At 36.5% G+C, this 25,582-nt stretch overlaps 2 long non-coding RNA genes across 2 annotated transcripts in view; one reads left to right on the forward strand and one right to left on the reverse strand.

Moving 5' to 3' along the window:
* The window catches only part of LOC136034595 (uncharacterized), a 254,523-nt gene that overhangs the window by 134,151 nt on the left and 94,790 nt on the right, over positions 1–25,582 (forward strand). The gene's annotated exons all lie outside the window — the stretch shown is intronic.
* On the reverse strand, positions 1,684–12,924 carry LOC136034586 (uncharacterized). Its single transcript, XR_010619208.1, has 3 exons — positions 12,767–12,924; positions 6,525–6,587; positions 1,684–1,862 (listed from the first exon to the last, which is right to left on the reverse strand). It is a non-coding gene; the product is annotated as an uncharacterized LOC136034586 (long non-coding RNA).

Consider the following 25,582-nt stretch of genomic DNA (forward strand, 5'->3'; position numbering starts at 1 on the left):
TGGCCCTTACATCATTTAAAAGGGATGTAATCACTAAAAAATAGTGGATCAGTTTTGAGTGTTACTAATCTTTCAGTTTTTTGTCAGGAATGATCAAAAACATACAAAGCCCAGTAGCTCTTTTATTCTAGGCTGAACAAAAATATCATTATCATATACTATACTATAAAATATCCCCAAGAGTCTTGGTCGATCGGAAAATATTTTTTGGGCCCAATGTCAGGCAAAAAAAGCTGTTTTCCGATTTTTCTGTTCAAAGTATTTTTGACCCAAGCTTTTCAGAAAAATATTTGTCCGTTTTTTGGCTTTTCCTCTCAACGCCTCGCTCTTTACTCTAAAGTTTGACTCTTTCTCTTAACTCTACTTTTCAAAACAGTAAGAAACTTTAGCGTAAAGATCGGGGCGTTGAGGAGGAAAAGCCTCTATTATATTCGGAGTAATTTCTGTTCGTTTTAAGTTTTAATGTTACTCCTTACTTTCATTTTAAAAACTTGTTTTTTTTATTTAATTTCTGGACGTTGTTGAAAAAATGCATGTTTTGATCTTGGCTCTCTGCACGTAGATAATTAAAACGAAATTTTCATATTAAATAATTGCAATTAATTGGAAGAGTTTGAGAAAAAAGGAGTGAGGGAGGAGGCCTAGTTGCCCTCAAATTTTTTATTACTTAAAAAGGCAACTAGAACTTTTAATTTTTTACGAACGTTTTCTTTGGTAAAAAAATATACTTAACTTACGATTAACTTACCTAACGAAATTCTATATTCGTATGTTTTTTCGTATATGAGGGGGTTTAACCCTCGTCGATACCTTGCTCTTTACACTAAAGCTTAAATTTTGTCCCAATTCCTTAAGAATGACCTCTGAATCACAAAGGCCATAGAATAAATAGTTGAAATTTCTAAAAATACTTTAGCTTAAAGAGTGAGGTATAACGAGAAAGTAAATTCCTCATATGCGCAATGATTTTTGTTCGTTTTAAGTTTTAATGCTGCTTCTTACTTTCAGTAGAAAAAACTTTTCATATTTATTTTTCATTGTTTTTTTAAATAATGCTAGAAGATCCTGCGCCCCTTCATTGAAATTCTCTTCCCCCGTGAGAAGTTCCTGTTTGAAAGTTCCTGTCCTTACTACTGTTTGAAAGCTGACTAAATTGTCAACTTACCTTCTCAATCCAAAGTTAACCTAAAAGCTACCAGTTGTGAATAACGGATGAGAGCCCAAGCTGAAGCTGACGAAGCTGACGATGATAAGACGAAAAACTGGAAATTATCACGACTAATTCAAAACAAAACTGTATGTGTGAAGTTCATCGGCGTGAATTGATATTAGTTAAGATTTATTACTTGGGTTTTATTTACCCAATAACTCTTGTATTAGCTGTACATGTTTTCCAGAGACAGAGCTTCAATTTGCTTTCTTTACGGGCTGGAGAAACTAAAAGAAAACCAATCTTATACTTACAGCAAGTAGCCTCACGATCCTACCTCCAAATCATGTGGCCATTTTAACTTTGGTTTTTCCAATCAAGAACCTTAAGCCAAAAGCAGCCCAAAACCTAAAGCCACGAAGCCTAAGTCACTATCATAGATTAAATTCTCTGATAGAAAACCTCTAATTTCAGAGATATAATATCGACATGAAGAACAACATTTAAAAAAGTATATAAATAAATATATAGAATTAAAGCGTAAATTTTTTATTATAGGCCATAAATATATCAAATATAAATAAAGGTTGAAATTATCCTGCTATGATTACTGGTCTGTTGTAGGCTCCTCCATAACCAGGTCTGTAAAGGCCTCCTCCATAGGGACGTCGCACATAACCTCCATAGCCAGGTCGGACGACTCTTTGAGGAACTGTAAAATGTACGGCTATTGGTTACAGGGTATATATATGCATATTAAATGCGGTTACCGCCAGTTCAACAATAAACGGACAGGAAATAGGTCCTATCCCCTTTTCCTCTGAGAGGACAGTTAAACATAGATCTTGTAAAATTTAAATGTAATAAATTTTAACTTTCTGAAAGATACATTATTCTTGAACCCCAAGGAAATATTTAGCACGAAATATTCGACAGTAGATAGAAAATGTAACATGACTACCTTATTTCAGTCTTAGTTCTGCCCTAGGATGGATGATATACTATAAGGAAGTTTCTGTCTTGGCTTCACTCTAATTAAAAGGTTGGCTTCACTCAAGTCTTTCATCACCTCCGCAAACTTTGATCAAATCAAACAGTTCGTGGTAACGTAAGGAGCGACCTGGCTCAATAGTAAACAAAAATTTAAAAGATGGAATTCACACCATCGCTTTCAGCGTATCAGAGAACCCTACTGTAGAAGTTTCGATCTCCTATCTACAAAAATGTGGAATTTTGTATTTCTTACCAGAAGACCGATCACGGGTGCGTGTTTATTTGTTTTCTTCTTTTTTTCCTTTTTTTCCAGGGGTGATCGTATCGACCCAGTGGTGATAGAATGTTGCGAGAGGAAAAATAGAAAAGTTCTAGTGCCCTTTTTAAGGGACCAAAAAATGGAGAGCACCTAGGCCCACTCCCACGCTCTTTTTTTCCCAAAGTCAACGGATCAAGATTTGGAGATAGCCATTTTGTTCATCATAGTCAAAAAACCTAATAACAATGTCATTGGGGACGACTTACTCCCTCACTGTCGAAGGGGGAGGGGCTGCAATTTACAAAATTTGACCAGTGTTTAGGCATAGTAATGGTTATTGGGAAGTGTACAGACGTTTTCAGGGGGATTTTTTTGGAAGATAGATGGGGTTTGAGAGGAGGAGGTTACGTGGGAGGATCTTTCCATGGAAGAATTTATCATGGGGGAAGAGAATTTGCATGAAGGGGGCGCAGGATTTTCTAGTATTATTTAAGCAAAACAAAATGAGAAAATAAATAAAGAAGTTTTTTCAACAGGGAAGTATGGAGTTGCATTAAAACTTAAAACGAACAGAAATTATTACGTACATAAGGGAATTCGTCTCCTCCTTAATACCTCACTCTTTACGCTAAAGTAGTTTTAGTAATTTCAACTATTTATTCTACGGCCTTTGTGATTCAGAGGTCATTCTTAAAGAATGGGACAAAATTTAAGTTTTAATGTAAGGAGCAAGCTATTGACGAGGGGTCGAACCCCCTTATATACGTAATACAAATATACAAATACAAAAGCTCGCTACGTAAGTCAGTTCATAAGTTACGTATATTTATTATTAATAAAAACATTTGTAAAAAATAAAAAGTTCTAGTTGCCATTTTAAGTAACCAAAACTTGAAGGGCAACTAGGCCTCCTCACCCACCTCTTTTTTTATCAAAATCGTCCGATCAAAACTACGAAAAAGCCATTTAGTAAAAAAAATATGCAAATTTCGTTTTAATTATTCATATACAAAACATGCATTAATTAAAAAACGTTCAGAAATTCAATTAAAAAAAGAGTTTTTTAAACTGAAAGTAAGGAGCGACATGAAAACTTAAAAGGAACAGAAATTATTCTGTATATGAAAGGGGTTGTCTCCTCCTCGACGTCTCTGCTCTTTACGCTAAAGTTTTCTTTTTATTGTTTTAAAAAGTAGAGTTGTCACAAAGAGTCAATCTTTAGCGTAAAGTGCGAGGCGTTAAGGAGGGGACAACCACTTTCATATACGGAATAATTTCTGTTCGTTTTAAGTTTTAATGTCGCTCCTTACTTTCAGTTTTAAAAACTTGTTTTTTATTTAATTCGAACAAGCATATATAAGAAAATTCATTGCGGGTTTCGATTATGCTTGTGTAAAAATGTCCAGATGTGTTAACGCTCGTGCTTCTATATTTCAGTTTAGAAATGTTTTTAAGCGTAATATGGAATCGATTTAGTCCAATTATTCCAAATAATTTCCAGCGTTCCTACATTTTTAGTTTTTAGATTTTTTTATTCTTTCTATTTTCTAAGAAATACTCCTGTTACTCAAAAAAGTTAGGAGTCAATCTTGTACTTTGACGCAATAACCTAGAAAAATGTAATGGATGGACATCGTTAGGTTGATTTTTATTATTACTGCTACTAATAGTTAAATGCAGCACTAAGCGGCCCGAAGCCGAGACAGCTGTGCAAGCTCTTCCTAAAACCCGATCTATTCCAAACTTTCTCTTTACCCCGCTCCCAAAAGTTCCAATCTTCTTTAAATCGGTCCTTTTGACCTCTTCCTGTATTATTCAGGGAAAATTCACTTTTCGCTTGGCCCTAGAAAGATATCCAAAACGAATGTTCTTTGCCACTTGTCACCCTTTGTTAACAAAACATGTCTTGGCTACTTAATCTTTTTTATTATAGCCCTAGAAAATAAGATAGAAGTAAATTTTTCTCAAAAGATAGAAACTTTTTATTTGACACATAGTTAGTCCAACGAGTACCCAAAACTATCCATCGACACTTCTTGAAAACATCTAACGAATCTCCTTTTTGCCTTCAAAAGTTCCCACGCTTCAAACCATGAATGACCACTGTCATAAGCTGTGGCGTCCAATATTATGGTCTTCTTGCCAGGCTCTTGATCCGAATTGTTTTCAAATGTGAGAAAAACAAAGTGGCCCTTGCCTATTTTATTGTTGAATTCTTCACTGCATCCGCCATCTTTACTAATAAAACCACTCAGCTGAGTGAAATTTTCCACTTGATCGATCTTCTAGCTATCCGAAATCACCTTTTCACCTTCGTTTATTCCTGGTGCGAGCGGTTCAGTCTCCTAAGATTACTTTTCAAACCTATTCTTGCACCTTGAACGATTGAACCTTCAAATGTTTGCCTTAGTATCCTATAAGTTTCAATTAAATACCAGTAGCCGACGTTGAGGTATTGCGGATATGCCTTTTGACAATCCGAATATACACAGTGTTTTGATTTAGTCAAAATTTCCCCTTGATATTCCCTGAAAGTTTCAACTTGACACCCTTGTCCATTCCTGAGTAGGCTAGTTTCATCTTAATACTCTTAGCCGCAACTAAAATATTGCACACACAGTTTTAACAACCTGGATGTACATAATACATTCAGGTTTAGTTCAATGTCCCCCTCAGTGTTTCCTGAAAATTTTTACTTATAACCACAAGCTTTTTTTAAGATTTTGCGAACACACCCTTTTGACAACCTGTGTGCACATGGTGTCTTTTGGTTTAGTTCAACGTTTCAATCAACATTTACTGACAGTTTCAGCTTAATACCCTTAGCTATTCCCGATAAATTACAGATACCCCCTTTTGACAACTGGAAAGCAAAAAGCATCTTCTTATTAAGTTTAATATCTCTCTAAAGTTTTTGAAAGTTTTAACTTGATACCCTTATCTGTTCCTGAAAAATTATTGATACTTCTTGTTAACAATCTGAAGGCATATAGTGTCTTTTGATTCACTGCAACACTCCCCTCGAGACTCCCTGAAAGTTTTTAATTAAGCCCTTAGCTGTTTCAGTGTTGTTGCATATGGACCCTTTTGACAGCCTGGATGCATAAAAGTCTTTTAATTTATTTCAACATCCTCTCTCAAGATTCCCTGAAACTTGAAACTTTAGTAAGGAGCGACCCGGCTCAATAGTAAACGAAACTCTAAATATCAGAATTTTAATACCGATAAATATATAAAAAGAATTGGATTTTTATGCTGATTTTAAATGTATAAGTTTCATCAAATTTAGTCTTACTCATCAAAAGTTACGAGCCTGAGAAAATTTGCCTTGTTTTGGAAAATAGGGGGAAACACCCCCTAAAAGTCATACGATTTTAACGAAAATCACACCATCGCATTCAGCGTATCAGAGAACCCTACTGTAGAGGTTTCAAGCTCTTATCCACAAAAATGTGGAACTTCGTATTTTTTGCCAGAAGACCGATCACGGGTGCGTGTTTATTTGTTTGTTTGTTTTTGTTTTTTCCAGGGTTGATCGTATCGACCACGTGGTCCTACAGTGTCGCGAGAGGGCTCATTCTAACGGAAATGAAAAGTTCTAGTGCCCTTTTTAAGTGACCAAATAAATTGGAGGGCACTTAGGCCCCCTCCCACGCTTATTGTTTTCCCAAAGTCGACGGATCAAAATTTTGAGATAGCCATTTTGTTCATCATAGTCGAAAAACATAATAGCTATGTCTTTGGGGCTGACTTACTCTCCCACATTCCCCAGGGGAGGGGCTGCAAGTTACAAACTTTGACCACCGTTTACATACAGTAATGATTATTTGGAAGTGTACAGACCTTTTCAGGATAATTTTTTGGTTGGGGGGGTTGAGGGGAGGGAGCTATGTTGGAGGATCTTCCCTTGGAGGAACTTGCCATGGGAGAAAAGAAATTCCATGAAGGGGGCGCAGGATTTTCTAGCATTATTTTTAAAAATCAATGAAAAAATAAATATGAAAAAGTTTTTTCAACTGAAAAAACATATAAATTTGGTAGTATTTACGAATTTATAGCTCAGAAAGTGCTGGGTATTTTCATTGTATATTCAAGATATGCTAAAATTAAGTTAAAACTTACCAACGACAACCTGCCTCCTCTCACGTATTTTCTTTTCAGCAGCAGCTGCAGCGACACAGCAAACTAGAAGTGAAAAATGTATTTTATATTATGTTTATATTATAGCATTAAGGCTTAAAGCAGTAAAATTATACCAGAGGAAAGCGCCACATTCTAGAATTTTGGTACGAATGGGGCCAAAAATTTTTCGAGCCAAAGTTTTTTTTTTTGCTTTCAAAAGGATATTCATGAAGCCTATCAGTCACAGAGGCAATACGGGCTTGAAGTATGCCATTAATCCCAAAGCCTAAACCCAGTCCATAAAAAAACCGTTGTTGCAGATTGTCTATCCCCAGAAGTTACCTGCTTTAGGGAATCGAATATAGCCAAATCCTTTATGGGGATGTTTTCTAATGAATTCTCTTAGGGGAGGGGGCGGGGTAGAAAACAAATAAGTCTTTTACGCCCCTGTTTAAACATTCAATGAGAGGTGAACAGATGAAGTGGATGAATTTTCAGCTTTTTACAAGCTTTATGTATATGCGGATGAATATATGAAGATGAATGCGGGATGTGTTCTGAAGAGAGAGTGTGGGGGCTCACCTATACATATTGAAACGATTGAAGATCTTTTTATAGCGACATTGTTCTGTAAGAGCTAAATTTTCATCTAAAGAGTTAGGTTTTAGAGGATCATAGCCTTTTCACACTTAAGGTAACCCTTTCAGTCCAAAAACAGACAGAGATTAGATTTAGAATATATGTTTTTCTTTTTCAAGTGAAACTGAAGAGCGACATGAAAATTTTAAACGAACATAACTCATTTAAGAGAACTGCTACCTCCTTGGCTCATTGCTCTTTGCGTTTAAAGTCTAAATTTTTGTCATCGGCGCTTAACAAAGACTGTTGAGGCACAAGGGCAATTGAGAAGGAATAATGACTATTTTTCAAACTATATAAAAAAACGTAAAACTTATACAATCGAATAAGTTTTATTGATAAGTAAAATTTTTAGGTTAAATATCTTAAGAGGCAACCAAACACTAGCAAGGGCCCATTAAATATATTTGTTGCACTTACAAATGCCTTCAACAAAGCACTATAAAACAAAAGCGTTCACAGCAGCCCACTCCCTATTACGGAATCATTTTGGCTTGTTTTAACTTTTAAAGTTGTTATTTATTTTTATTTTATAGTTGTTTTTTTTTATTTGCCTAATATAAAAAAAATCAGCAGAAGAAGAGCTAAATTAAACCAAAGATAAGCAGAAACAATGTCAAGTAATAATCAAATAGTTCGTGGTTACCAACTGTAAGTAATGAGGGATATAGCTAAATAGTAACCGAAACTCTAAGAAAAAGAGTCTTGATAACAATAGATGCATCAAAATAATTGAATTTTGATGCTTATTTAAAATATATGAAATTAGTGATATTTAATGTTACCCATCAAAAGGGAAGGGTGTGCGTGTAACTGAACCACCTTGTAACTGAGCCACCGCGCAACTGAACCCCTTTGTAACCGAGCCCCTGCGGAACTGATTCCTCGTGTAACTGAACCACCAGGCAACTGAAACCCATTTAACTAAACTTTTGTGGAACTAAACTCCCGTGCAACTCAACCCCATTTAACTGAGCCTCCGTGTAGCTGAAGCCCCGTGCAACTGAACCTCGTGCAACTAAACTACCGTGCCATTGAACGACCGTGCAACTGAACCATCGTGCAACTGAACCTCCGTGCAACTGAAACACCTTGAAACTGAGCCTTCATGTAACTTAACCATCAGTACTCTAAAAATATGAGGCAATATAATTGGGTAAAACACAAACTAGATTTTTTACACGTTCAACCTTGTTGGAATTGTTTGTTTCTTAATGCCATGATATGAACGCCTGTCAAGATCATTCATAAAAAAGCTTTGTTTTTGCAAAAGAAAAGAAAAAGAAGATGCGATGTCACAAAATATTAAAGCTGATTTTATCCCTCTTCTTTTTTTTGACGAATCAGACCTTTCTGGACGTTAAGTAATAAATATATGTGTTTAAAATATTGGACCTGTCTCCTAAGATGTCTTTGAGGAGATTGCGGCTAAAGAGGATATTGGAGGGAGACTTCTTATACTCCAGCCTTTTTTCGACATTTCTTTAACATGCCCAGAGAGTTTAAACTTCATTTCATCAGGTTTATACCCTCAGCTGTTCCCGACACATTGTAGATACATCGTCTTGTGAAATTAGCTGCACAATGCACCTCTTGATTTAGTTGAAGATGCTCCCAAACATTTTCCGAATGATTTGATGACTGATACCATCAGCCGTTGTAGATATTGCTCGTATTTCCTTTTCACAAACAATAAAGGAAAAAATTTCTTTTGATTGCGTTTGGCATTGTTCTCGAATTTTTCCTGAGGTTTGACCTGAATGCTTTTTGCTTTTTTTGTTTATTGGATCAAACATGCCCTCTCTTCTTGATAAAAAAAAAACCACCTTGTACGTTAAAAATAATAAATTGCATAACTTACAGCCTTTGCACCAGGGGCTAGGGGTTGTGAGCCCTGGAGGCACAGTTATATAACTTTTAATCTCATGGTCATCTTAAAATTATCGATCGGATGTTTTAGGGAAAAAGAGCGTGGGGATGGAAGCACTTCGGTCACTTTTAACTTTTAAGACGTGCACTTCAACTTTTGATTTCCAATCGAACGAGCCCCCCCCCCCCAGTTCACACAAAAATATTTACCATAAAAACCTTATTTACTACAATTGAGTAACTAGCTTAACTTACAGCCCTTGCTCCAGGAGCTGCCGGTGGGGTTGTTAGCACCAGAAGCATGGCTATTTGGACTTTAGGCTATTTTGAAAAAAGAAAAAAAAAATATAATTTTGATCGGATGCATTTGGGGGAAAATAGCAATTAAGAGGGAGAGGCTGATTGTCATCTGATTACCTTTGATTTTTCAAAATTGAGCCTGAAATTTCAATTTCCAATCAATTGAGCCATCTCCAAAGTTTGCACGACCGTTCCACCTATAAAATCCTTAAATTTTAAAAATAGATAACTTGCAATAACCTACAGACCTTGCCCTAAGGACTTAGGGCAAGTCCTTTTTTTTTTCTTTTTTTTTTGGTTAATCACGTTTATTCATCATGTTTTATTGTTTGATTGGAAATTAAAAGTTTTAGTGCCCTTTTAAAAGTAAGAATCGGAGGACAACCAGCCCCCCCCCTCCCGGGAAAAATACCTCCTGTAAAAAATATCTCCGGGAAATACCACCTCGCGGAAAATACCCCCCTAGAAAATACGTCCCCAAGACCAAAATAAAGCGGTTTAAAATAGGGTCAAAACCTTTTAATTGACAGTGAAACAAATATAAAAATTTTTAACTGGATATTTCAAACGCATATACAGTGTCCATCATCAGCTGATGACTCAATCATCAGCTGATGACTCCACCATTACTGTACATCATTTACTGCTGATGATGGACACTGTATATGTGTTCGAAATATCCAGTTACAAAATTTTATATTTGTTTCACTGTCAATTAAGAGGTTTCATCCCTATTTTGAACTGTTATATTTTCGTCGTGGAAAGGCAAGTTATTCAAACACGTCCCCTTGAAAAATCTCTCTCTGAAAAATACCCCTTGCGGTTGGGTGGTATCCAATCACTTTCGACTTTTAAAAAAGACCAGAACTGCCTGGGGATTATAACTGTTCTCTACCTCCATCTTCCTGTCGTCTCTCCCCTAAAGCTAATTCTGCATTTTTCCGAAGTCTCAATTGGCATTATTGCACTTGAGATGCTTACGTATTAAAATGCACCCTTTGAGGTATCTCCCTCTCTCTAAGGCTAGAAAACAATCAGAAAATTCTACTGCAGAAGTTTAAGTACCTTTCGAAGCTTTTAATTTGTTCATTGCTTATAGATAGTCCTTGTTATTGGGAAACACACGGATATTTTTCGCGTGGGAGTTTTCTGAAGGAGGGTATGGAGGATTTTTTATGAGAATAATATTTTTGCGCGGAGGGGGTGGGGAATTCTTCACATATATTCCTCTTTTCCACTTTCCTTAGCACTTCTCAGCTAAACTAAAAAATAACAGGGTCCAAATAATGTATTCTAACTTAGAAAACTATTTTTTCCACGAGGGGATATTTTCCAGGGGAGTGTTTTTCCTTGGGAGGGGTTAAACGTCTAGACCCGTAGACAGTAAAATGGCGAAGGGAAATCGACTTAACAGATATAAAAAAAAGGAAGCAATAAATCTGGCTTGAAGAGTTTGTGACGTCCAATTTTCTTCGTTTATGTAACATCAAATGTAACCTAACATCAAAACAGAGCATAATAAGTTGAACAGTGGTTGTCCTAAAAAAAAAAAAAAGGTGAAACAACCCTAAAATATCAAGTGATTTACTGAAAATCACACCGTTAAATTCAGCATATCAGAGCACCCCACTGTAAAGATTAAAGTTCCTATGTACAAAAACGTGGAATTTTGAATTTTTGCCAAAAGCACGATCACGAATGCACTTTTCTTTTTTTTCTGTTTGGTTGGTTTTACCAGAAGTGACTGCATCGTACCACTAGTCCTAGCAGATCACAAGGTTCATTTGATAGAAAATTATAAGTTCTGCCCTTTTTAAGTGATCAATTAAATTAAAAAAAAACAAGTTTTTTAAGTGTTAGTAAGGAGCGACATTAAAACAAAACGAACAGAAGTTATCCGTATATGAAAGGGGGCTGTCCCCTCCTTAACGCCTCGCTCTTTACGCTAAAGTTTGACGCTTTCTCACAGCCCTAATTTTTAAAACAATAAAAAACTATAGCGTAAAGAGTGAGGCGTTGCATGTTGCATGTTTGTTTTGATGCATTTTATGATTTTGGCTCACCGCACATATAAATTTGCCTTAATTTACCAAAAGGGATGGGGAAGAGGCCTAGTTGCGCTCCAATTTTTTGTTACTTAAAAAGGCAGCTAGAACTTCTTATTTTTTTAATAAAATAATAAATAAATAGTTGAATAAATAGTTGAAATCACTAGACATTCTTTAGAGTAAAGAGTGAAGTATTGTGTAGGAGACGAACCCTTTATAATTTCTGTTCGTTTTAGTTTCTAATGCTGCTCCTTACTTCCACCTGAAAAAAAAACTTTTTTTTGTTATTTTCTCATTGTTTTTTGATTTTTAATAATGCTAGAAAATCCTGCATCCACTTCATAGAAATTTTCATCCCTCATGATAAGTTCCTCCATGGAAACATCCTCACACGTAACCCCCTCCCCTCGACCCCCCTTTAACGTGAAAAAGTTCCCCTGAAAACGTCAGTACACGTCCCAATAACTATTACTATATGTAAACAATGGTCAAAGTTTGTTACTTGCGGCCCCTCCCCCGGGGACTCTGGGGGATTAAGTCGTCCTCAAAGAAGTAATTATAGGTTATGGCTATTCTCAACAAAATGGCTATCTGAAAATTCTGATCCAGTGACTTTGGGAAAAGAATGAGCGGAGAGGGGGCCTAAGTGCCCTCCAATTTTTTTGATTCTTCAAAAGGGCACTAGAACTTTTGATTTCCGTTATAATGAGCCCTTTCACGACATTCTAGGACTACAGGGTCAATAGGATCACCCCTGGAGAAAAGAAAAAAAAACAAAAAACAAATAAACACGCATCCTTGATCTGTCTTCTGGGAAAAAATACAAAATTTCACATTTTTGTAGCTGGGAGCTTGAAACTTCTACAGTAGGGTTCTCTGATAGGCTGAATATAATGGTGTAATTTTCGTTAATATTCTTAGACTTTTAGGGGGGTTTTCCCCCTATTTTCTAAAATAAGACAAATTTTGTTAGGCTCGGAACTTTTGATGGGTATGAAACTTATATATTTACAATCAGCATAAAAATGCGATTCTTTTGATGTAACTATTGATTTAAAAATTCTATTTTTTAGGGTTTCAGTTACTATTGAGTCGGGTCGCTCCTTTCAAAGCTTACTCCGGCAACTTCTTCAAATACTATGTTGATTTGAGCAACAAATATGATTTTATTTTAAAATTAGGGTTCATTTTTGGGGCCTGTTTAACCCTGACTGAAAAGATTAAACGCAGTAATATTAATTTTTTATTCAATTTTTTTTCTGGGCTCCCCTACCCCTTGTATATGTCTTAAGACAGAAAAAGGTTAAGGGTCTTGTAGCGTATTTACAGAATAGCCTAAGCCAAAGTACTGAAACAGTATTTGTAAAATATTGGGTATAATATTACCTGCAATAATGAGCAATAAAGCTATGGTTGCTTTCATGATTACTCAATGATGGTTACGTACACAACTGATAGAATTTTGTCTTCATAGTAGTTTCATACCTTAAAATCAAGATCAACGAAAAACTGCTGCGATAAATTCCAGTTTGGTTGTAATTGTCGTTTTTGCGGTCTTTGACTTCCCAACTTTCATTTATCTGTTGCTTTTTCCTGTTTTCACAAAGTGTTGCAACATTCATTCCTTAAACAGTTCTTTTGTGGTGTTCTTTAACCCATAATAATGTGGAAGTACGAAGAATTTCCAGGGGGCAAAATACTAGATCTGCGCAGCAATGGATCTTATGGATAGAGCACTTACTAGTACAGGAAAATGAGCTCCAAAAAGAGGTCGACCCGAAACAAATTGCAACAGAAATGATTTTTACACCATCTTGTAGAGAAAAAAAAACTGAACAACATATCCATTTTCGCATATTCTGAGTCGACACAAAATAACCGTTTTTTGGCTTTTAATGCTATTTTTTTCCGTTATTCGAATAAAAATCGCAATTTTCGTGGACATCGGTTTTTCTTGAACTGAAGTATGATTATAACCCAAAATAACATGGCGAGACCGAAAACGAAGTCGGATTTAGCGTAAGAAGCACCATAAAAAAAGTAACTGTATTTTTTCGACTTTTTTCGCCTAAAAAATACAATTTTCGTTGTAGCCCGATTTTCTTGAATGAAAGTGTGGTTCTGACGTAGAATCACGAGCTGAGACCGAAAATAGAATCAAATAGGTTGTTCACTGAACCAGAAAAAAAATTAATAAATGATCTACATTTTTTTAGAAAATAATTAGGGAAAGTGAATTACAAACCGAACTGGTTTTCAGTGGTCAGTATCGTAAATCACACTTAAAACACTCTTCGTGTACTATTTAGGGTCAACCCATAGTGTCTAATCTTCACAGTCTATTAAATAGAATCAATCTTATAAAAAATACAAAATAGAGAATCAGATTCCGACTAGTTTCACAACTTCTTCATTTGGAATGGATTAACGACTAGGGTTCTAGGTTCTCTTCATCATTGTTGCTGTCGATTTTCGGGGAGTTGGAACACATTGTTCCCTTGCAGGTTCTGCATGCTGGAGTACAAACTAAGCCGTTTTTAAAGCAGCTACACCTCGCTGAACTACACTGTACACGACAGAAGCACTTCACAATCTTTAGGAGCATACGCGGGGCTGGTGGGAGGTCAGTTGTTAATGGGTACAAGAAGTCATCTTTATTCTTCCATCCCCATTCCTCGGCTTTCAGTTCCGGATCAGGCTCCCCGGTCTATACCTGAACTTGATAAAAAACTCTATAGCTATGAAATTTGGCTGCATCAGAAGTTGGTGGCAGATGTTCTGGGTGAACAAAAGAGTTTGGCCGTTGTCACTTTCTTTTCAAAAACTTCTCTGCGGAGTTCGTTCAAGTTCCCTCCTTTCGACGAACCGTATATGATCAGCAGCGTTCTTGATTTCCTCCTTCGAAGCGGACTTCTGCATGAACCCTGCATCTGATTTTCGGAAATCATTGTCTTCTCTTCTATCAGCCTCTTCAGTGCAAGACCTTTTCCCACACCGTGGATTCGCGAAGTAGAGTCACAGCCTAACAGGGCGTGAGCAAAAAGGATCAGATGACAAGTATCTTGTCCCAGCTTCTTTTTCAGAGTGTGTATGTCCCATATTCGGGGAGCTTTATTCGATATTGGCTCAGGTGCGAAGAATAGTTTCTTGCTTGACAAGTCACAGCGGTAGCATAAGAGAACCAATAGATCGGTATCGTCCCCAACTACGGCAGTGTCGTGATACCGTGAAGAGGCAACAGCAGCTTCCACAATCGGGACATCTGCGTCACCTGATGCCTGGGAGACAGAGACACCCTTTGCACGGAGATGATCAGCCAAAGCACAGATAAACCTTGCTTTGTTTTTCTTGCAAGATAAGAACTCTTCTTTCTTCACCTTGAGCTGCATATCTGCTGTGAAGAAGATCTCACGGCCAACTGTACGACTCCTCTGCGAGTGAGCCATATCTTTTATGGAAGCCCCACCATCGTAGCCGTCGAAAACGATAGTGGTAGAAGGGTACTTTCCTGTCAAGTAAGTTGCATAATGGTCTAGAATCTCCAGGTATCTTTCATTTTTTGTCCATGGTATCCTGTGCAGCAGAGCTCCTCCGTCTAGGATATATCGAGTGCCTTCGGGGAGGAGAAATGAATGCTTCTCAAGGTTGCACGCCTGGGCTATGGCCATCGCAAGTTCTGGTTTGTTCGCAGTCCGGAGCATGCAGGAGCTGTCAAAAAGTGACGCTGGGTAGGAACACAGTTCGTGTTGAAAGTACTCAGTTTCCGTAAGATTAATCCTTTTCGCGATCATGATAAACCTCTGAAAAAGAAGAGTCGGGTCTAGTCGTTTGCAGTCTCCGCTTGGACTTTGCTTGGTCCGCATCTAGATTGCCTGTTGTTTTCGTCGGAACACAAAGTCAGAGACCAGCTGTCCAGACATGGCGTCAATGACTTTTAGGCCAACATCTTTGACAGAATCAACGTTGGCAGACGCATAGGCAGTTAGACCATTTGCTATGCTTCTTAACTGAACATCTCCCTCAAATGGTGAACCCCTTTCCAGAAACTCGATAATCGTCTGCGTATCTTTGTAGTCTCTCAGTTAGGATATCGTGTCTCAATAAGAGCTCTGAGACACGATATCCTTCCAAATTTCATTGAGATCCGATCACTCCTTCGTAAGTTACAAATACCTCATTTTTTCTATTTTTTGCGAATTAACCGGCCCCCACTCCCCCCCAGATGGTCAAATCGGGAAAACGACTATTTCTAATTTAATCTGGTCTGGTCCCTGATACGCTTGCCAAATTTCATCGTCCTAGCTTACCTGGAAGTGCCTAAAGTAGCAAAACCGGGACCGACAGACAGACAGACCGACAGAATTGGCGATTGCTATATGTCACTTGGTTAATACCAAGTTCCATAAAAAAGAGTTCAATAGAGTAAGGTACCTAATCCGTCAATCTTTTGGTCCCTCACAGCTCTGAAGAATACCACAGGCTCATAATACAAGTTAACCTGTCGTGATGATGAGGTCATCTGTTGGTACAAGGTGTATTTCAGGGGACGATTGTCTTCTCAATAGATGTCGCTGTAAAACAAAAAAAAAACAAATAACTTAAACTGACCTGAAACATCCAAGAATTTGACGCAAAGCAGTAAAGTACAATAATTTGTCCTTTAAACTTTTAAAGTATTCAGTTCCTAACCACCATTATAAAAACCGACTTCTTACCTGCGCTAATCACTAGCAGATTCACCGGAAAGTATTACTCGACTGTTAGATGGCGGAATTTCGAATAAAATTTTTTCTCGGGGTAGATGGTGAATTTAAATAAAGGTTATGACTGTCACTGACCGGAACTAGTTTTCTACTCGACTTTCTGGCATTACGTGAGGTCTTCGTCTAATTGATTTCTCAGTCAAATCTTGGGAATAAACTTTGAAATTTTTAAAACACTAAATGATGAATGTGACGATTTTCATTTTTATTGCATTACGTAGCCTTCGAAGTGTCTTATACTAGTGCCTAGTTCAGGTATTTTTACGAAAAACCGATCATTTGTTGAATAACAAGTGCCGATTGATTGTCTTTACAAAAATTACCGCAACGCATATTGATGATAGTGAAACTTTTTTGTTTTGCACCAGACACCCAATCTGACTTCATTTTCTGTCTCAGCTTGTCATTCTGGATCAGAATCATACTTCATTTCAAGAAAAACGGTCGGATACTAAAATTATATTTTTTTTTCGGAAAACGTAAAAAAAATCGCATTAAAAGCCAAAACACGGTTATTTTGCGTCGACTCAGAATATGTGAAAATGGATATGTTGTTCAGTTTTTTTTTCTCTACAAGATGGTGTAAGAATCATTTCTGTTGAAATTTGTTTCGGGTCAAACCTCCATTTGCCTGTACTATACCGTATAGCTCTGACGCGCTGGCGTTTTTATGCCAGTCATCTTTTATGCCAGTCATCTTTTACGCCATCGTTTTCATCGTTTTACGCCAGTCATCTTAGATGTCATCTTCTATTCATGTATATTTGAACGAATTAAAACAACTAAAATAGGAAGTGTTGCCTGTACAAAAGTTTGCTTTAAGATGAATTTTTAAATAAATAAAAGCACAGCTTGATCTCCTTTGCCGTGGTACTTCCGATTCGCTCGTGATTGAAGTATATTAATTTAAAGAAAGAAGTTTTCAAAGAAAAGTAAAGAGCTACGTTAGACAAAATACAAATGGACATAAAGTCAAATAATAAGTCGAACTCAAAATTAAGAAAAATCTCTAATAACGCATAAATGATAACCCAGAACGAACATAAATTGTAATAAGTAATCAAATCAAAATTGATTAATATAACTATTTATCATACTTTGTAAAATTGATTTTTTTTTTTTTTAAGCCAAAAATATCTAATTGTTTTCTGTTCGTTTTTTATTGACGTTTTTTTATTGGTTCGTAAAAAAAATATTCGTAATTTTTGGCTTTTCTGCTTAATAACTAAAATTTAGCTTGCTATTTATATTTTGGACTCAAGTTTGCAAATAATTTTACTAATAGTTTTACTATAGAATGTTGGACCGATGGGAAAAAGGAATATTTATTCAATTTAATGGAGTGAAAATCTGCATAAATTGTGACCCTCTTTATTGCAGCTACTACTACTAACAACTCAATGCAGCGCCAAGCTTCTTGATGTCATCAAAGCTGTTCACACTGCTCCTCCATCCTCATCTATTTGAAGCATTCCTCTTTACAACCTCATAAGAAGTTCCGATTTTCTTTAAATCCTTCCTTTTGACCTTCCCCCACCCCACTCGAGGAGGACCTGCTTTTCCTTTGGCCCTAGATAGTTAGCAAAAAAGGACACTATTTAACAACCTTTTATCTTTCATCCGCAGAACGTGTCCTAACGACCTAACCATATCAATCTTTCTCTCCTTATAGCCTTAATAATATGAAAAAAACTTCGTTTTCTTAAAGAGTTAAAGAGGCTGCGTCCCAAAGTCGAACCTTAAAACGTACAGGAATTAGAAGAGGCAGTTGGGGGGCTGCCGCCCCCCAAACCCCCCGCTTTTAAAGACTCTTTTGTACAGGTTTTTTGTTTTTTGCTAACTTCCCGCTCTTGGCTTCGGAAAAGCCCTCTTTTAATTAACAAAAAATTGAAATGAATGAATAATGGAATAACTTCGAAAAATGTTAAACACAAGAGGACAGGAGAACCATTGCGCCGAAACTAGTAATTAGTAACAATGAAGTCCCCCCACAAAAAAAACCTGTACAGAAGAGTCTTTAAAAGCGGGGAGTTTGGGGGGCGGCAGCCCCCCAACTGCCTCTTCTAATTCCTGTACGTTTTAAGGTTCGACTTTGGGACGCAGCCTCTTTAACTCTTTAAGAAAACGAAGTTTTTTTTCATATTATTTCTGTACGTTTTTCTACAATCCATGGTGGATGTAATTTAATAATTCCTGTACTCCTCGTAGAGGAATTAGGAGAGGAAGTTGGGTGGCTGCCGCCCCCCCCCCCGCTTTTAAATCATTGTATAAAATAGAAAGAAAAATAGATAGAATGGCCGAAATGTTTCTTTTGCTCATAAGAAGCTAATATTCTGTTATTTCTCAAATGATAAGCAGTCCAGGTGTTAACAAGATTATACACTTTTATTTTGATCGCTACGTCCAAAAGCCTATAATAAAGAATTTATTCTAAAAATGCCTTCTCATATAGGAAACATCTTTAGGTAAGTATAGTAAATTATATATTATTTATCTTATTTAGCAACTATTTATATAAAATAAGTAAATATCCACGTTTCATTAAATCGAGAAAAACTTAAACTTCTTCAAAACATTTGAAAATTCACCTAAAAATTGGCAATGAGCACTTAAAGGCTATAAAATATATACTTAAAGCACATTTATATCACACTTATTTCGGACATCGCTGAGGATTGCCCCAGTTGCAAAGTCCCCAACAGGGTCAAAAGTCAGTTCTTTTGGACATGTATCTTACAGCTCCAGTCAACTCGTGCATTTCTGGAATGGAGCTGGATTTTGAAGTACTTGAATGTTGATATTCATAACTTTTAAGAATTTCAAAAATTAACATGGGACTATTAGACTATTAGGACTATAAGAAGACTATTAGGAGAGGAACCCCCCCTCCGCTTTTAAATCATTGTATAAAATAGAAAAAAAATAGATAGAATGACCGAAATGTTTCTTTTGCTCATAAGAAGCTAATATTCTGTTATCTCTCAAATGATAAGCTGTCCAGGTGTTATCAAAATTTTTTTGATGTTGTGAAAAAAAAACCGCCCGTAAGGGACTTGAACCCTTGACCCAAGGATTAAAAGTACCACGCTCTACCGACTGAGCTAATCACTTGCATGTGTGTAAATATAACTTCTCAATAACTTTTAAAAATTTCAAATTATCATGGGCTCTTATGGAGAGAAATGCGTTAATTAAGAAGCTAATGCGTGGTTTCTGGAAAACAGGGAAGGAGTTATCGGATCGAGCTGAAATTTCGCAAATAAGCTCCTGGGCCGTAGGGGACCTTAACTTGTGAATTTCAGCCCGATCGGACAACGTTAAAAGGGGTGGGGTGGGGTTGGGGGGTCGAAACTTTCAGGGGGTTAAGATTTTCCTTCGAAACTTTCCAGGAAAATTACTTGGAGAATTCCGCATCGAATGAGTCTTCGTACACCCAGATCCGATGTCGGATGTGACCTGTAGGCGTCTAGAAAAAAAAGAAAATGAATTTTAAGTGGCTATGCGTGGTTTCTGGAAAACAGGGAAGGAGTTATCGGATCGAGCTGAAATTTCGCGGATAAGCTCCTGGGCCCTAGGGGACCTTAACTTGTGAATTTCAGCCCGATCGGACAACGTTAAAGGGGGCTGGGGTTGACGGGTCGAAACTTTCGGCCAGATTTTCCCCATGAAGGAAAAGTTGGAGGGGGATGAAATTTTGTAGGTTTCTTAGTTGGAGCTCGGGCTACGAAATGCATTCCTCCCCATCCCTCTACGACCACTGGAACCGAAGATCGCTTAACATTGTCGTGGGTCGCCTCTTTATAGAGGCGAAAAGGTTGAAAAGCGGGAAAAACCATATGTGTCGGACAGCTCAATGTTTGAAATACGATCAGTCACACAGATACCTAAACGTGATCCTCCTCAGTTTTTTCGAGCACCAATGCGTCAGAACGTACTTGACCAATGTCATCACTGCTCAAACACGTGACCTATGTAGATCGTTATTTTTAGGCTGGAAAATCCCAAGATGCCAATTTTCTAAACAAAAAAAATATGGAGTTGTTTTCAAGAAAAAATACAAACAATTAAGTAACCGAAAAGTGCACAAGTCTTCCGCGATCTTTCACAATTAAAAGGAAATGGCTTCAAACTTGATTGGATTCAACCTTATTGACTGTTTCAAAATCAGCCAATTTTATTTTTGTCCAGAAATAAAAACGTATTCAGTATACTCAGCCAATTTCCAAATCCCCGTTTCTTGCTTAAAGCTAAATGACCACACCTTGGAAATGTAGGAGCAATGGCCCATGTCCTTTAAAATACGCCATAATATGTAATCTGCCAATATTTTACTTCAATAGTTAATTTAATATATTGCGCATTCATGATTATTCATGCAAATTGCCGATTGGGACTGTCCGGACATTTGTCGTAAACCAGATTTATTGCGTTATAATTGACTTCTTGTTAAATTTTGAAGCGAAGAATTTGTCTTATTTATGTGTCAGGTCAAGTTTCTATCTTCCAAAAAAAGAAAGCTAAAGTTATAACAAAGAGAAAGTTTGGAAAGTTGTTTGTACTCAAAATATTCTTTTTGTTTTCAATAATAACCACCACTTTAGACTTAAAAGTTGGAAGGCAGCCAGCCCCCTTTCCACACCCTTTTAACTACCCAACAGCCCTCATTCCCTTAAGTCCCTAACATATTCGGTCGAAATTTTGTGATAGCCATTTCGTTATCAGTGTTGCGGCGTCAGACGCAACCTAGTAAAGAACAATTTCTAGCCAGATGTAACAAACAATTTAAAACAGTTTTTGAAATAAAATGTCAAATGAGAAATAGTCGTTATTTGATTATTTCACCTAATCATATTTGTTAGTTTATTGCGAAAACAAATTTACGGGAATTTCCAAAAATAGCCTGGAATCCCACGAATATGAAAACTATTTCGGACTGAAATGAAAACTATACCATTGAAAATACCATGATCGAAAGCCCCATTTGGTGAATAATAGTCCCCCTCCCCTCCTATGCAACAGGGAAAATCACTTTTCGGAAGCACTGACATTCCTAGTTTTTCTAGTTTTTCGTCACCGCTACTCAGAGACTGAAATATAATAAAGAAATATTAAAGAGCTTACTTGAAACCTAGTTTTTATATCCTCGTACATTTTGTCAGACAGTTCGTTGCAATGGTCCTAGAAAATCAGCCTAAGGACTCTTCAAACAAAAATAAAAGGCTCTAGCGCGCTTTTTAAATGAAAACAAGATTGGAGGAAAAACATCCCCCCTCCCACACACCTTTCTCGCCCATAGACTCGCTATCACAATTTTGAGATAGTCGATAGAATTAGCTTTTTATGATGATTCCAAAATTGTAACACTTATTAAGTTTAATGTTACCCAACAAAAGCTACGAGCTTGAGAAATTTGTCTGATTTATGAAAAAAGGGGGAGAGACCTCCAAAAAGTCAAGCCGTCAAAATGAAAATCACACCTTCAGATTCAGTATATTAGAGAACCCTACTGTATAGGTTTCAAGCTCCTATGCACAAAAATGCGGAATTTTATGCTTTTTTCCAGAAGAAAGATCACGGACGTATGTTTTTTCAGGGGTGATTGAACCGAACTAATTATTCAAATAGAAACTAAAAGTTGTAGTCCTCTTTTTAAATAGCCAAAAGATTGGAGAAAAATAACCCCCTCCCACGCACCTTTTCTCCCGAAAGAGTTCTTATCAAAACTTTGATAGAGAGTCATTTTTTCCAGCATAAATGAAAGGTTCAGTCACTATGCCTCTGGGTATGAAATGAACCCCACCAGCCTCTGGGAATAGAGCTGTAAGCTATGGAATTGTCCAATTGTTCACAAACACTATTTTTATATGAAATATGCGGATATTTTCCGGGGAGGAGGATATTTTCTGCAGGGGGAACTTCCATGAGTAATTCTCCTCAGAGTGGGAGGGGGATTTCCCGACCTGAATTGAAAAATGGTCAGAAATTAAATTTAAAAAACAAGTTTTTTTCAACTGAAAATAGAGAAACTGAAAAATACTGAACTGAAAATAGAAACTGAAAACTGAAAAACTGAAGCTGAAAAGAAACTGAAAATAGAGAAACTGAAAAAGAGAAACATCAAAACTTCAAACGAGCATAAATAATTCCGTACACTAAGGAGTTCTCTGGGAATAGTTCTCTGGGAAATTCCTAAATGCCTCACTCCTTACGTTAAAGTTTGACTTTTTTTTCCAAATGCCTTAAGGACGCCTGGGGAAGCAAAACCGCCGTTGTTTTGGAATAAGAAGTTTTATTTAAAACACTAAAAAACTTTGTCGTAACGATCGAGGTATCCAGCAAAGGGCAACCTCGTGATATGCGGAATAATCTATGTTGGTTTTAAGTTTTAATGTTGATTCTCACTTTCAGTTGTTCAAACTTGTTTTTTTTATTTAATAAGTAAATAAATTTAATATTAAAATCAAGTAGAATTCTTGACAAAATCAATCAATCAATTTATTTTTGACCCGTCAACAAAGCAAAGGAAGGTTTGTAGCCCTAGTGACAAAAAATAGAGAGAGAAAAAAACAACAACGAAAAGGGAGATTACAATCAACAAACACAAACATAACTACATACTATACGAAGAAGAAACACCACTGGCGATTGTATGAAATATGTATCTTCAAACACCAGATGACATAACAAACACATCTTTTGAAACGTAATAAGAATAGGGAGCCAATGGGAGTGGGTTTGAAGCAGATAATTACTCTGTATTGATTTTTTATCTAGTCTCGACCATTGGGAGTGATTTAAATAGAGTCAGTACAAATCCTAAGGAATTTTAAAGAATATTTTGAAAAGTAATAAGAATAGAGATCCAATGGGAGGGGGTTTGAAGCACATAATTACTCTGTATTCATTTTTTATCTAGTCTCGACCGTTGGGAGTGATTTAAATAGAGTCACTACAAATCCTAAGGAATTTTAAAAAATATTTTGAGAAGTAATAAGAATAGGGATCCAATGGGAGTGGGTTTGAAGCACATAATTACTCTGTATTCATTTTTTATCTAGTCTCGACCGTTGGGACTGATTTAAATAGAGTCAGTACAAATCCTAAGGAATTTTAAAAAATATTTTGAAAAGTAATAAGAATAAAGATCCAATGTGAATGGGTTTGAAGCACATAATTACTCTGTATCCATTTTTTATCTAGTCTCGACCGTTGGGAGTGATTTAAATAGAGTCAGTACAAATCCCAAGGAATTTTAAAAAATATTTTGAAAAGTAATAAGAATAGGGAACCAATGGGAGTGGGTTTGAAGCACATAATTACTCTGTATTCATTTTTTATCTAGTCTCCACCGTTGGGACTGATTTAAATAGGAGTGATTTAAATAGAGTCAGTACAAATCCTAAGGAATTTTAAAAAATATTTTGAAAAGTAATAAGAATAGGGATCCAATGGGAATGGGTTTGAAGCACATAATTTCTCTGTATCCATTTTTTATCTAGTCTCGACGGTTGGGAGTGATTTAAATAGAGTCAGTACAAATCCTAAGGAATTTTTAAAAACATTTTGAAAAGTAATCAAACAGTTCGTGGTAACGAACTGTAGTAAGGAGCGACCCGGCTCAATAGTAACCAAAACTCTAAAAAATTGAATTTTGATACCAATAGCTATATCAAAAGAATCGCATTTTAATGCTGGTTTTAAATATATAAGTTTCATCAAGTTTAGTCTTACCCATCAAAAGTTACGAGCCTGAGAAAATTTGCGTTATTTTAGAAAATAGGGGGAAACACCCCCTAAAAGTCATAGAATCTTAACGAAAATCACACCATCAGATTCAGCGTATCAGAGAACCCTATTGTAGAAGTTTCGAGCTCCTATCTACAAAAATGTGGAATTTTGCATTTTTTGCCAGAAGGCAGATCACGGATGCGTGTTTATTTGTTTTTTTGTTTTTTTTTTTGTTTTTTTTTCCCAGGGGTGATCGTATCGACCCAGTGGTCTTAGAATATTGCAAGAGAGCTCATTCTAACGGAAATGAAAAGTTCTAGTGCCCTTTTTAAGAGACCAAAAAAATTGGAGGGCACCTAGGCCCCCTCCCACGCTAATTATTTTCCTAAAGTCAACGGATCAAAATTCTGAGATAGCCATTTTATTCAGCGTAGTCGAAAAACCTTATAACTATGTCTTTGGGGACGACTTACTCCCCCACAGTCCCCGTGGGAGGGGCAACAAGTTACAAACTTTGACCTGTGCTTACATATAGTAATGGTTATTGTGAAGTATACAGGCGTTTTCAGGAGGATTTTTTTGTTTGGGGGGAGGGGTTGAGAAGAGGGGGATATGCTGGGGGAACTTTCCATTTGTCATGGGAGAAGAAAACTTCCATGAAGGGAGAGCAGGATTTACTAGCATTATTTAAAAAAAAAATTAAAAAATAAATGTGAAAAAGCTTTTTCAGCTGGAAGTAAGGAACAGCAATAAAACTTAAAACAAACAGAAATTATTACCCATATAAGGGGCTCACCTCCTGATGATACCTAGCTCTTTACGCTAAAGTATTTTTAGTAATTTCAACTATTTATTCTACGGCTTTTGTGATTCAGGGGTCATTCTTAATGAATTGGGATAAAATTTAAGCTTTAGTGTAAAGAGCGAGGTACTGACGATGGGGCGAATCCCCTCATATATGTAATAAAAACATGAGAATACAAAAGTTCTTTACGTAAGCTAATTTATAAGTTACGTAAATCTTTTACCAATAAAAAGATTCGTAAAAAATTAAAAGTTCTAGTTGCCTTTTTAATTAACCAAAAAATCGGAGGGCAACTAGGCTTCGCCCCCGCTCTTTTTTTCTCAAAATCATTCGATCAAAATTATGAGAAAGCCATTTAGCCCCCCCCCCAAAAAAAAAAAATATGCAAATTTTGTTTTGATTATTCCTCTGTGGAGAGCCAAAATCAAAACATGCATTGATTCAAAAACGTTCAGAAATTAAATAAAAAAAACGAGTTTTTTTAACTGAAAGTAAGGAGCGACATTAAAACTTAAAACGCACAGAAATTACTTCGTATATGAAAGAGGCTGCTTCCTCATCAACGCCCCGCTCTTTAAAACGCACAGAAATTACTTCGTATATGAAAGATTATTCCTCTGTGGAGAGCCAAAATCAAAACATGCATTGATTCAAAAACGTTCAGAAATTAAATAAAAAAAACGAGTTTTTTTAACTGAAAGTAAGGAGCGACATTAAAACTTAAAACGCACAGAAATTACTTCGTATATGAAAGAGGCTGCTACCTCATCAACGCCCCGCTCTTTACGCTAAAGTTTTTTACTGTTTTAAAAAGAAGAATTGAGAGAAAGAGTCAAACTTTAGCGTAAAGAGCGGGGCGTTGATGAGGTAGCAGCCTCTTTCATATACGAAGTAATTTCTGTGCGT

Source organism: Artemia franciscana, chromosome 13 (genome assembly GCF_032884065.1).
Source record: "Artemia franciscana chromosome 13, ASM3288406v1, whole genome shotgun sequence".
Taxonomy (NCBI): domain Eukaryota; kingdom Metazoa; phylum Arthropoda; class Branchiopoda; order Anostraca; family Artemiidae; genus Artemia; species Artemia franciscana.